We start from the raw sequence: 12,973 nt of genomic DNA, 5'->3' as shown, positions 1-12,973 counted from the left end.
CCCCCGCGCCTAACTGCCGGGCTGCTGCCCCGCCCGCTGCACCCCACCGCAGGGCTCCAAGACCAGCTTCCCGAGCGCCGGCGCACTCCTCCCCGCTGCGCGCGCAGGCGACGCCCCTCGCACTAGGCCGCGTGACGCCCAGCACGCGGACCTCCCCCCTTCTGGGTTCTTGATCACCCCAGCCCCGCCCCCTCTTGGGAACAAACCTAGCGGGCCAGGGAGCTCGCAAAACCGACCAACAGACGCTCCGCCTCTTTCCCCCTCAGCTCAGCACGAGCCCCCTTTGTTTCCACCCCGAGGGGGAGGGGGCGGGGCTGCGGGCGACTCAGACTAGTTCCGGCAACAGACCGCGCACCACGCCCCTGCGCAACCGGGCTCCTGCGCAGCCCCGCCCCCGCGGCCCCATCTCAGCCCACCTCCCTCGCTCTGTCCATTCCCACACTCCCTAAATTGTTGCTGTTGGTCCCTGCCTCCCACCTCCAAAACTCAGTAGTCAAACAGTGACTGAGCTCACTCAAATTCGTAATACATATTCATGTGGCCTGAGGAATTTTTATTGATGTAGAGGAAGGTGTCTCACAAAGGAGCAAGCATTTTTGAACCCTTCCCAACTTACCTGATTGTAAGGCTTAATTAAAAAGTGACAGTTATTCAGACCTTGCTGAGAATGGGAAATGAGAGGTAAGAAGGCTGAAGCCGGCTTGGTGACCTGATCATGTTCAAGATCTAAAAGAGGAAGTAAGACCTTCCATAAAAAGCACAATAAATACAAGGAAAAGATAGTTAAGTGGTATCGGAGAAAAGGATGGCAGTCAAGGGACCATTATGGAAGAAGTGGGCTTTAAGCAGATAGGAATTAGATGATGTCTTCAAGGATAGTGATCATATTTTAAAGTGGTCTAATGGGGGGGGGGGACAAAACAAACAAAAAACGGGTTCTTAGTTCTTTTGGCATTAAACAAGTCTCCTTCCCAGTTTGTTCTCAAGCTGCTTCTGGTAGAAGATTAGGGAATCAGACTAAAATGATGTTGGAGGATCCTCTGAACCTCTATGTATGAATATGGTAATTATCTGTATATATCTGTTTCCCAGATCAGGCTCAGCACTGGGACTCTGTTTTGACTCTGTAACCACCCCAAGGTCCAATGAAACACAACAGCAGGTGCTTAGCAACTGCTGACTCAAAACTCCAGCAATAACATCAAAGGTTTTTACAATTCTTGGACAAAGAAAAGCCAGAATGAGATAAGGGCCCCTATGAACATAACCCCTCCCCCAGCCCCAACCACCATTATATAACCCAGTTACATAGTTGATTCTTCCCTCAAAGAACTCTGCCAATCTAATAAAGCAGCCCATTTGGAGATGATTACACCCAATTTTTTACATTTTTATTTTCCATTTCACGGTAAAGAGTCATAAATCCCAGCCACACGTTTACACCCAATGCAATCCATTTTTAACATTTGAATTCCTCATAACTCCTCCTCTGCTGCTGTGGATTGACCTGACATTACAGAACTTCCACCAGAATCTCAGATACACAAGCTTCCTTACACAATACCACCCTGAAACAGTTCTTCCTGTATACTGGGATATGGGCTATGTGTTGAGAGGGAAAAAGGAGGAAAAATACTGGGAAAGGGGAGGGAAATTACCATTTGAGAGTTGTCCAATCATAAGAGTCAGATTCCTCAAGTGCTGAATCTCAGCAGCAAAAATCTACTACAGTCCTCCAGGGTTCCTAACAGTTCAGTTTATCTGAATCCCCCTTTGTGAGGCAAATTCCTTGAGAACCCTTCTCAAATGGTTAAGATCTTAGCTACCTGGGCTCTTAAGGCTTAACCCAAGGAGTCTGCCTAGATGTAAACAATGCTCCCTCCCCTCAAGGTTGAATAGTTTGAAATTCGTACTGCAATTTCTTCTCTAATTGATTTTCTTAACCAAAAAATCTGGTGCCCTGCTAATAAATACCCAAAGATAAGTTTAAGGTGGGCCAATTATACCAGAGCATTTGTTCAACTCCAGTCCACCTATAACTTTATTTGGTGTCTGATTTTTAAAAAAAGGGAAGTCTTGTTAGAGGACCAATAATACTTTCTGCAGTGATGGAAATGTCTGACATCTGCACCATCCAAAAGGTGGCCACAGCTACATATGGCTACTGAGCACCTGAAATGGGGCTAGTGCAACTAACGTGATGACCAGATCAGTTAAATAGTCACATGTAGCTAGGGGACAGCACAGCACTTGTAGGAATAGTTGCTTGCGAGAAGAACTTCTTGAGAATTTTGACTCCAAGACTGCCCTTTAAAATTGGCTTTCACAACACATGTGAAAAATGTGAATGACGACTAAAAACTTCTTCCTGAGGTACCCAAGTCATTTATGTCCCCTCATATCTAAAATAAAAATACAGGTATTCCCCACATTTCAAAAGCCTGCTTTGTATCACTTCACTTTTTTTTTTAAAATATATTTTATTGATTTTTTACAGAGAGGAAGGGAGAGAGACAGAGAGTCAGAAACATCGATGAGAGAGTAACATCGATCAGCTGCCTCCCGCACATCTCCCACTGGGGATGTGCCCGCAACCCAGGCACATGCCCCCGACCGGAATCGAACCTGGGACCTTTCAGTCCGCAGGCCAACGCTCTATCCACTGAGCCAAACCGGTTTCGGCTGTATCACTTCACTTTTATGGAAGAACTACATTAGTGCCTGTTTTTGCTAGCCAAAAGGAGTCTGAAGAGGATTTAGCAAAAATAGGGGATGAGCATTTGTTTTGCTGTGCAGAAAGAGTGGCACCACCAAGCTCCGTCATGGGCAGCTACACTCAGCATCTCAGCAGCAAGCTGCCATTGCTCTAAACTGTATCTGAGTATCTGTGCTTTATCTTGATTTATTTTGCACATTTGTTAGCAAGATGTGCACTTTATGCCACTTCAGCTTATGAAAGGTTTCACAGGAATGCTCTACTTTAAGATAATGGAGGAAACCTGCATACTAAAACAATGTTTACCAAACAGGAAAATACTGAAGTTCTTTTAAATATGTCTGGTTACTGGGGTTGTCTACTCTGGTGTTCTACCATTCTAATACGTGTCAATAACACCTGATATTTTGATTGGGCTGCACTGGATCTAGAGATGATATAAGGGCTGCTGATCTCTTTACAATATTGAATCTTCTATCTATGAGCAAGATGCATCCTTATATTGTCTGAGTCACTAATTTTTTTCCATAATGCTTCACAATTTTTTGTAGCGGTCTTGCACACTTTTCTTAGCTTTATCTAGGTTTTCTATATAACTAGAGGCCCGGTGCACGAAATTCGTGCGGGGGCAGGGGGACAGGGGGTGGGTCCCTCAGCCCGGCCTGCACCCTCTTGCAATCCAGGACCCCTCAGGTTATGTCCAACTGCCGGTTTAGGACCGATCCTGCAGGGATCCTGCAGGGATCGGGCCTAAACTGGCAGTTGGACATCCCTCTTGCAATCTGGGACCACTGGCTCCTAACTGCTATGCCTGCCTGCCTGCCTGATCGCCCCTAACCACTCTGCCTGCCTGCCTGATCACCCCTAACTACTCACCTGCCTGCCTGATGCCCCTAACTGCTTGCCTGCCTGCCTGATTGCCCCTAACTACCTCTGCCTGCCTGCCTGATGCCCCTAACTGCTCGCATGCCGGCCTGATCGCCCCTAACCACTCTGTCTGCCTGCCTGATCGCCCTAACCACTGTCTGCCTGCCTGATTGCCCCTAACCACTCTGTCTGCCTGCCTGATCGCCTCTAACTGCTGGCCTGCCTGCCTGATTGCCCCTAACCGCCTCTGCCTCGGCCCCCGCCGCAGCAGCTTTGTCTGGAAGGACACCCGGAAGGTCGTTCGGCTGTCCAGTCTAATTAGCATATTATGCTTTTATTATTATAGATTATTAATTCTAATAGTTTACCTGTATTCTTTTGAATTTTCTATATATACAATCCTGTTGGCAGAAAATAATGACTGTTCAGTATCTTTCTTTCCAACACATTTTCCTTTTATTCTTTTTCTTTTTTGGTCTTGATTTACTGTATTGGCTAGGATCTCTGGTACAGTGCTAAACAGATACAGTGAGAGCAGGCATTTCTATCTTATTTCAAAACAGGAAAACTTTCAACATTTCACATTTAAGTATTTTTACAGTAGGTTTTTTTTGTAACCTCTTTAGCAAATTAAGGGAGTTCTCTTTTATTTCTATTTTGTTTAAAGTTTAACATAAATGGATGTTTAATTTTACTTTTTTTTATCTATGAGCTAATTATATGATTTTTTCGGTTAATGTGTGAATTACAATGATTGGTTTTGGGTGTTAAACCAACTTTACATTTCTAATTAAAAAAAAAAATGTCTTGCCTGGCCAGTGTGGGTCAATGGTTGAGTGTCAACCAATGAACCAGGAAGTCATGGGTTCAATTCCAGGTCAGGACACAGGCCTGGGTTGCGGGCTCTATCCTCCGGGTATTGCAGGAGGCAGCCAATCAATCATTCTCTCTCATCATTAATGTTTGTCCCTCTCTGATATCAAAACATGTCTTATGTGTTGTTGGATTTGGTTTGCCAATATTTTGTTTAGGACTTTTATATCTGTGTCCTTGAATGAGGTGAGCTGTTATTTTATATTTTTGTAATGTCTTTGTCAAGTTTTGTTACAAAGGTTATGATAGCCTCAGAAAATAAAATCAGAAAGTGTTCTCTTTCTACTCCCTGGAAGAGTTTCTGTAAGATTGGTGTTATGCTTTCTTTAAATGTTTGGTAGAATTTTCTGGTTAGTCAACTGAACTTGGAATTAAATTTCTTGAATAATTATGGATTTCTTGTTAGATTTTCTGTCTTTTCCTCATTCTGGAACTCACAATCTGCTTCTAGAAAACTATCTCACAATCTTGTCAATTTGAAGGATACTACTGCTGGAAATATGTTTTCAAATACACTTTATAAGTAATACTTACACATAAATTTTACCTAAGTAATAGTAGTCTGCCTAACAGTAAATATAAAATTTGATTTTGTGCTCAATTTTTTTCATTTCTAGATATCAAAGAATCCTATATAATAAAAGGCTAATATGCAAATTGTCCCCTCGACCGGGAGTTCAGCCAGGGGGCAGGGCCAGCCAGCCAACTGCCCATGGCCCCTCCCCCCGGGCAGCCCCACCCCCATCGCCCCCCGTACTCCGATAGGGCAGGCCGGCCGGACCCCACCCGTGCACTTCAGGCACCAGGCCACTAGTATCTAAATAATAGTTATTTGAAGCAGCGGTCGCCAACCGGTGGTCCACGGACCACTGGTGGTGGTCCACAAGGTCTGAAAGGTTGGTGACTGCTGATTTGAAGGACCTTTATACAAAAGAAATGATCACAGGCTGTAGGTTTCTAATCCTAGTCTACACACGTGTATCACAACACCTGACAGTATTTTTTAAATGGCTATTTCCCCCTCTAATAAGCTCCTCTGGGGCAGGTCCCATTTCTCCTTTGTATATTACTGACATCCATAATGGGAGAATGTTGGCTGATAGAAGAAACAAAACAAAACAAAAAAAAAGGAGGGGCATCTCCTAGTTTAACATGTTGAAAGGCATGATTGAAAAGCTGAAGATAAAGAAGCACTTGTCCAGATGCCGAAGAACCATGCACATGAAGGAAAAAGATCAGGAAAAGAAAAGCTACACACTTTTGGGCCTGCCCTGCCAAAGAAATTGCTGGGTAGAGAATGGCCTTCCTGCTGGAAGTCTGCAACCTCTATGATAAGGAGGCAGTTTCCCACTGTTAATACTGTCAGAAAAGGGGTTGTGCTACCATCATATCCACTGCCAAGTCTGACTGCAACCTCATTCCAATCTCAACCACCACTGCTGAGTTAGTAGCCTCTACTCTGTTCTAAAATAGCATTAATCCTCTTAACTTTGCAAATATACATTTACTTGACTCTTTTGCCCATTAGACAGTAAATTCCTTGAAGCTATAGACTAAGCCTCACTGACTCTGGCAAGGGGTCTAGCACATGGCAAGAGCTCAAGAGTCTCATTAAAGATATGTAAATACTTTACCACAGTGACATTTCTAATGTTTTTATCAATAGGTAAATTCCCAGGGAGAAATGGGGGACAGAAACAGAGTGGGTAGTAAACGAGAGGAACAAGGACACAAAAAATTTCAAAATTTCCTGAAGCAAGTTCTGCTCATCCTCCTCCCCTAAAAGTTCCCCTACTTCTACCAAAACCAGTTAAAAGAAGTAATAAGATTAATCTACTCAGAGGAAAGGTGTATTGGTTTAGCACTATTCAGGCTATGCTGAATCTACAAGCATGACCAAACTTGATCTAATGTGAAACAAGCAGCATAGACACTTTCATCCCTGTTATCCCTGCAGAATGAAAAGGTTAATTATCAGCAGCTGCCAGTTATAATTGTAAAAGTGCACCCAAACTCACTGAAAACCTTCCATAATATAGCTATACTAGAGGCCTGGTGCACAAAAATTCGCGCACTTGGGGGATGTCCACCTGCCACCACCAACCGGTCACTATGATGCACACTGACCACCATGGAGCAGCTGCTCAATGCAGAAACTGCCCTCTGGTTGTCAGTGCGCTCCCTGGGGGGATCGGGCCTAAGCTGGCCGTCAGACATCCCTCTGGCAGCCCGGGAGCCCTCGGGGGATGTCTGATGGCAGCCTAAGCCGCAGTCGGACATCCTTAGCGTTGTCGAGGAGGCGGGAGAGGCTCCCGCCACCACCGCCACTGCGCTCACAGCCATCAGCTCAGCTTGTGGCTGAGCAGAGCTCCCCCTGTGGGAGTGCACTGACCACCAGGGGGCAGCTCCTGCATTGAGCGTCTGCCCCCTGGTAGTCAGTGTGCATCACAGTGACCGGTCTTTCTGCCGTTAGGGTCAATTTGCATATTACCCTTTTATTATATAGGATAGGCTTTGGCATAAGAGAGTGTCAGACCCACAGTGCAGGTGAGAGATGCCAGGCACTGCTCCATAGCAGAGGGGATAATGGAGGAAGAACTCTTAAGACAGTGAAGGCGGGAAGAAGCTAAAACAGATACAGGGTGAAAAGTCATCAGCCAGGAAGGAGTTCAAGAGGGATGAGTGAATAAACCAGATGCCCAGGATAAACCGAATTAGAAAGAAAAAAATAAGAGACTTACACCATGCCAGAAATGGAGTGGCTAGGGTGCAAATAAAACATGCATTATACATCATATATGTTCCATGTCTGAGCACAGTAAATGGGAAAGAGCTGACTCTGAGGCATGACCCTCCTTAACATGTACCTTTGAGGCAGAGATCTCAAAGTCCCCTTGCTCATTCTGTTCTGGTGAACAAGGCACATCGTAGGAGAAATTCTAGTTGCTAAAACTCTCACTCTAAATTGCTCCAGAAGCTTAATCTGAGTGTAAATAACACTCTGCTAGTATAGTTTTACAAAATCCATTGAATAGTCACAGGCAAAGAAGGCACTAAAGGAAAATATGATCTGAAAAGCCAGTGATGGGCTGTACTTATACAAGGGCTTCAAGAAAATAATTAATGGTATATGCCCTGATTAAGAAACAGAGACGCACAACTAGCTCCTTCACTTTGGGCAGAACAATGAAAAAGCATTGCTGAAAGGGACATGGTAATGAGAGAGAGTTTAAAATGTTTGAGATGCAAGAAACATGAGACTGTTCTCTAAGTGGATCAGACCACGTGAATATCTTGTAACCTTCCCCCATGTTTGATGAGAACTGGATCTCCTCTAGGGAATCCTGATAGATGTCATTAGTCACTAGAGAAATGCAAATTAAAACCGCAATGAGATGCCACTTCACACTCACTATAATTTAAAAGACAATCAAAAAGTGTTGGCGCATTTTCTGGAATGCAAAATGGTGCAGGTACATTGGAAAATAAACCAATATCCATTAACTAGTGAACAGATAAACAAAATGTGTTAGGTCCCTACAGTGAAATATTATTCACCCATAAAAAGGAATGGAGTACTGATTCATGCTACAACACAGATGAGCCCTGAAATCATCATGCTAAGTGAGAGAAGCCAGACATAAACAGCCACATATTGTGTGATTCCATTTACATGAAACTAGAGGCCCGGTGCATGACATTCGTGCACTGGAGGGGAGGGAGAGGTCCCTCAGCACGGCCTGTGCCCTTTTGCAGTCCGGGAGCCCTCAGGGAATGTCCGACTGCCATGGAGGCAGGAGAGGCTCCCACCACCGCCACTATGCTCGCCAGCTGTCAGCCAGCTTCTGGCTGAGCAGCACTCCCCTTATGGGAGCGCACTGACCACCCGGGGGCAGCTCCTGAGTTGAATGTCTGGCCCCTGGTGGTCAGTGTGTGTCATAGTGACTGGTCGTTCCGCCGTTCAGTTGATTTGCATATTACCCTTTTATTATATAGATTATTACATAGAATGTGCAGAACAGGCAAATCTATAGTGACAGAAAGATCAGTGATTGTCAGGAGCTGGGGAGTGACTGCTAATTAGTATCAATGTGTTGTTTTTTTCAACTCCCAGTATCATTTATTTTTCCTAGACTCCAGATACAATTAACTGCAGCAAGACAATGCTCAATACTATTTAAGCCTCACTTTAGGTTTTTAAACTACGTCAGTATTTGTAAACAAAAATTTGACATACCAACAAATTTACTCAATATTGATGTAACTACAATATCTTATATGTAGCACATAGACTTTAATATAACAGAATTTGGCCTTTATAAACTAGCTTACACACAAAGTTACTCTTTGCTTATCTGTCCTAATCTATTTAGTGTTATACCGACAGACCTCCTTCCATCGTTTTTAATATGTAAACAGATGATTCCTCCCCTTAAGACAAAATGAAAAAGAAACAGAAGTTCCCATTCAGAAAAAACATTAACAGAATTATCCAAATCTAAAGTATCAGCAAATATAACACCAGAAATAGATTATGGGCAACTCTTAGGTCTTTTACCTAAGTAGTATAAATAGAAAGTTACAGTGTTGACCAAAAGAACATGCAGGTTTCTCATTAAACTTTGTTTTAATGGGTCTCAAAATTCTGTAGCTGATTTTTGGTCAAGTCGTTTCTATTAAAAAGTACTGATTTTAAAAACTAATAACTTTAAAACACACACACACACACACACACACACACACGTCCACAAAACATTCTCCTTTCCTTGTGAAGGTATTTCAATGCACTGTAATCATTAACCAGTCTTTTATTATTAAACTTAAATGGTCAATTGATACCAGCACTATAGGCTACAAGCCAATGTACATCAGCAGAGAAACTTAAGTTGGAAAACAGGCCAAGCCATAAAATTTGGGGACTTGCCACCACTTCCAAGGCTGTAGAAGAAAGACCCAAAAAATGGACTGGCCGTTTTTCTCCTTGCCTGACTCCTGGTTCCACCCCCAATCACACATGGATTAGTTAAAATTGAGTCAACTTTTAAGAAAAATCACTTTTATTCCCAAATCTGAGAAATGAGCCATGCCTGAAAGTTAAGTGAGGACAATAAACAAAGCATCAATATGTGTTTTGACAATGTGTTCAGAATAGCTAAGGAATTATTTTACCTGACTTGTATTGGGATAGAAGATCTGGTCTAGCCCCACTGTTGGGTGACTCCTGAACAAGTCATTTCTCCTACAGAGTTGGACTAACTGTGCTCTATAAACCCTTTAATTCTGAGAGGGAGAGAGGGAGGGAACAAGAGAGGGAAGAAGGGAGAAGGGAGGGGATAGGGAGACAAAGGAAGATAAGAGGAGAGAGAGAAAACGCACACATCCAAGCCATATATATATCAGGCAGCAGATTCATATTTGTTTTTGCAAATCCAATACCCATTTGTTATACAAAGAAATGTCATAAGCTGTTTTAACATGCTACCTACCACTCTACTACCCAGAATGATGCCTAAGATCCTATTCAAAGCAATTGACCATCCAACTCCTGGTAGTCTTTTTTTTTTTTTTTTTAATATATTTTTATTAATTTCAGAGAGGAAGGGAGAGGGAGAGAGAAATAGAAACATCAACGATGAGAGAGAATCATTGATTGGCTGCCTCCCGCACGCCCCCTACCGGGGATTGAGCCACAACCTGGGCATGTGCCCTTGACCAGAATCGAACCCAGGACCTTTGAGTCAGCAGGCCGACGCTCTATCCACTGAACCAAATCAGCAAGGGCAACTCCTGGTAGTCTTCATCCCACTTATTCTGCTCTACATTTTCTTTAATCCACTGTGTTCATTGTTACATACTATATAATTTATCTATTACATTTGTTTTATTGTCTGCCTCCCCCCAGTTAAGACTGTATACTCATGAAAAAAACAGGAATCTTTGTTTAGTATCATGATGCGTTACGTAAGTGCCAATCAATACATATTATTTACTGACTGAATCAGTTGAAAAAATTATAAATAGTCACGAGATCCTAATCCATTGTCCCCATTTCCCAAGTACACACATGGTAGGCAAGAAAGAGAGGAGAGCATCTCTGAAAGTTCTTTGATCTACTGATTAAGTGACAAAATCCCTTAAACTTCTCTTCCCCTTCCCCAGGTATTTCAGGAAAAATCCCATTTTTAAAAGCACAAAATCAGCCTGGCTGGTGTAGCTCAATGATTGAACATTGGCCCATTAATCAAGAGGTCACTGGTTCGATTCCAGATCAGGGCACATGCCCAGATTTTGGGCCTGATCCGCAGCAGGTGGCATGATGGAGGCATCAATCTCAGTGATGATTCCATCTCTCCATCCTTCTCCCTTCCTCTCTCTCTAAAAAAGCAATAAAAATGTATTTAAAAGTATAAAATCAGTCATACAAACATTCAGAAATTAGGAGGAAAATCTTTTTAAAGTAGTAAGTATCTGGCTGAGGTGGATAGAAACCTCATCTCCAGACTAAACCAGGAGACAGAATTTGGCTTTCCCATTGTAAATGAACAAATGGATAGAGGCATATTATACTTAGCAGGGGAAAGAAAATTTAACCCCAAAATATTGTGATATTACTGACCTAAAGTGATTTTGCCTTTTCTATCATCACTTTTATTTTCAAATGCTTATTTCTAAAATTGTGGTATACGAAGTTTATGGAGCCAACTATACAGTCTAGAACAGCGGTTCTCAACCTGTGGGTCGCGACCCCTTTGGGGGTCGAACGACCCTTTCACAGGGGTCGCCTAAGACCATCGGAAAACACATATATAATTACATATTGTTTTAGTGATTAATCACTATGCTTTAATGATGTTCAATTTGTAACAATGAAAATACATCCTGCATATCAGATATTTACATTACGATTCATAACAGTAGCAAAATTACAGTTATGAAGTAGCAACGAAAATAATTTTATGGTTGGGGGTCACCACAATATGAGGAACTATGTTAAAGGGTCACGGCATTAGGAAGGTTGAGAACCACTGATCTAGAAGGTTCTTTCAGTGGCTTGCTTGTAAAAGAAGATAAAAGTTAAACCCATGGCTCTGGATTACTGTAATAATAAAGGAGATTCTGGAATGTTAAAAACATGCCACTCTCTTTGTAAACAGAATGAAATGTCTGAGCAAAGCTCACAAAGACAGAGAGATCAACACAGAACAAAGAAAGCTATTTGGAAAATCCCGGTGATCAACTAACTTCGTGTTTGAGCTCCAACAGGATGAGGGAGGAGGATCTTGATTAAAACAGCAGAGAAAAAGATCACCTGGATTGGTATGCCTGGAGAAGCTATAGAGAGTGATACATACTGCATACAAGACACAGGAAATTGGAGAGAAGCCATTAGAAACTGATGATGGAAAAGACTGAGTTTAGGCCCATCAAACATCAGCAGCCAGATGTTCCAAACACAAAGCCCACATTAGCATCCACTGCAAGAGTTAGGCCATCAAGAGTGCTGATGAGTATTGGAAAGCCCCCAAAAGATCAAGTTTCTTAGAGATAAAAAGAACAGAAGCAAAACACCAAAATGAAACAAAACCACCAGGTATTTTTGTTTGTTTTTGCATGAATCAGATAGGTTCCATTCTCAATCCTCAACATTTAAGTTGGGCTTGGGAAACAGAAACAAAACAAAACAAAACATGACAAAAACACCCACAAACAAAGTAAGTATGAGAAGAAATTATAATCTAACACAATCAACAAAAATGAACCTAATTGGAATGTCTAAGATATTTCAAATTGGAAAGACACAAATTGCTGAGAAAGTTATCAGCTCTGGAGCACTTGTTCATGTATTAAAATAATCCATTCAGGCTGTGCAAGAAAAGAGGAAGCATGGTGACAGGGAGAGAGATATGGGTAAGGATATGGAGGGCTTGCCAAGAATCCAGCTGACAGTTTTATCCTCAAGTTTTCTGGAGCAGTTTAATAATCAGACACACAAACCAGCAAGGCCCTCTGCATTTCAAAACTCCACCGGCCTATGTCCAGCGTTAATCATGTGGATCCAGCATATAAGGGCAGCATGCATTTTCACCATGATAAACATCAACATGGACCTCACCTTGTCACTGTCATCATGACAAATGTGGTCGTGATGGATGGACTGGCACTGAAAAGAAGCACCAACACTACCTACAAGAGAAAGGGAGGAAAAGTTAACATGGATAATTTCTAACATTTAAATTGCTTTCCCAAGTAAAAGTGCTTTTAAATCCATTATCCCATCTAATCCTCAACAACACTAGGATAAGGATTATTAGTGTAGTTTAACTCAGCACAACAAAACTTGGAGAGGCTGATTGCACAAAGTAGCAGTCAGTGAAGTGGCAGGTCTAAGACTAAAACCCTGTTATTCAAACTCCTAATTCACCACTTTCTACTATCCACCTAAGGCAAACTTCTTTTTAGGAAAAAAAGTATACTCCTTTCAGACTATACATACTTAGAAAAAGAAAAAAACTGACC

General features: G+C 42.4%; 1 protein-coding gene across 1 annotated transcript in view; it reads right to left on the bottom strand.

Moving 5' to 3' along the window:
- RNF38 (ring finger protein 38) overlaps nucleotides 1–12,640 on the bottom strand; it is a 67,045-nt gene extending 54,405 nt beyond the window's left edge. The window contains 1 exon segment of the mRNA XM_014468047.1: nucleotides 12,570–12,640. The gene's annotated coding sequence lies outside the window, so the exon portion shown is untranslated.
- Between the last annotated feature and the right edge of the window lie 333 nt (nucleotides 12,641–12,973).

The sequence above is a fragment of the Myotis lucifugus genome, unplaced genomic scaffold, assembly GCF_000147115.1.
Source record: "Myotis lucifugus unplaced genomic scaffold, Myoluc2.0 scaffold_424, whole genome shotgun sequence".
Classification (NCBI taxonomy): Eukaryota; Metazoa; Chordata; class Mammalia; order Chiroptera; family Vespertilionidae; genus Myotis; species Myotis lucifugus.
This window is presented reverse-complemented; position numbering and strand designations above follow the sequence as displayed.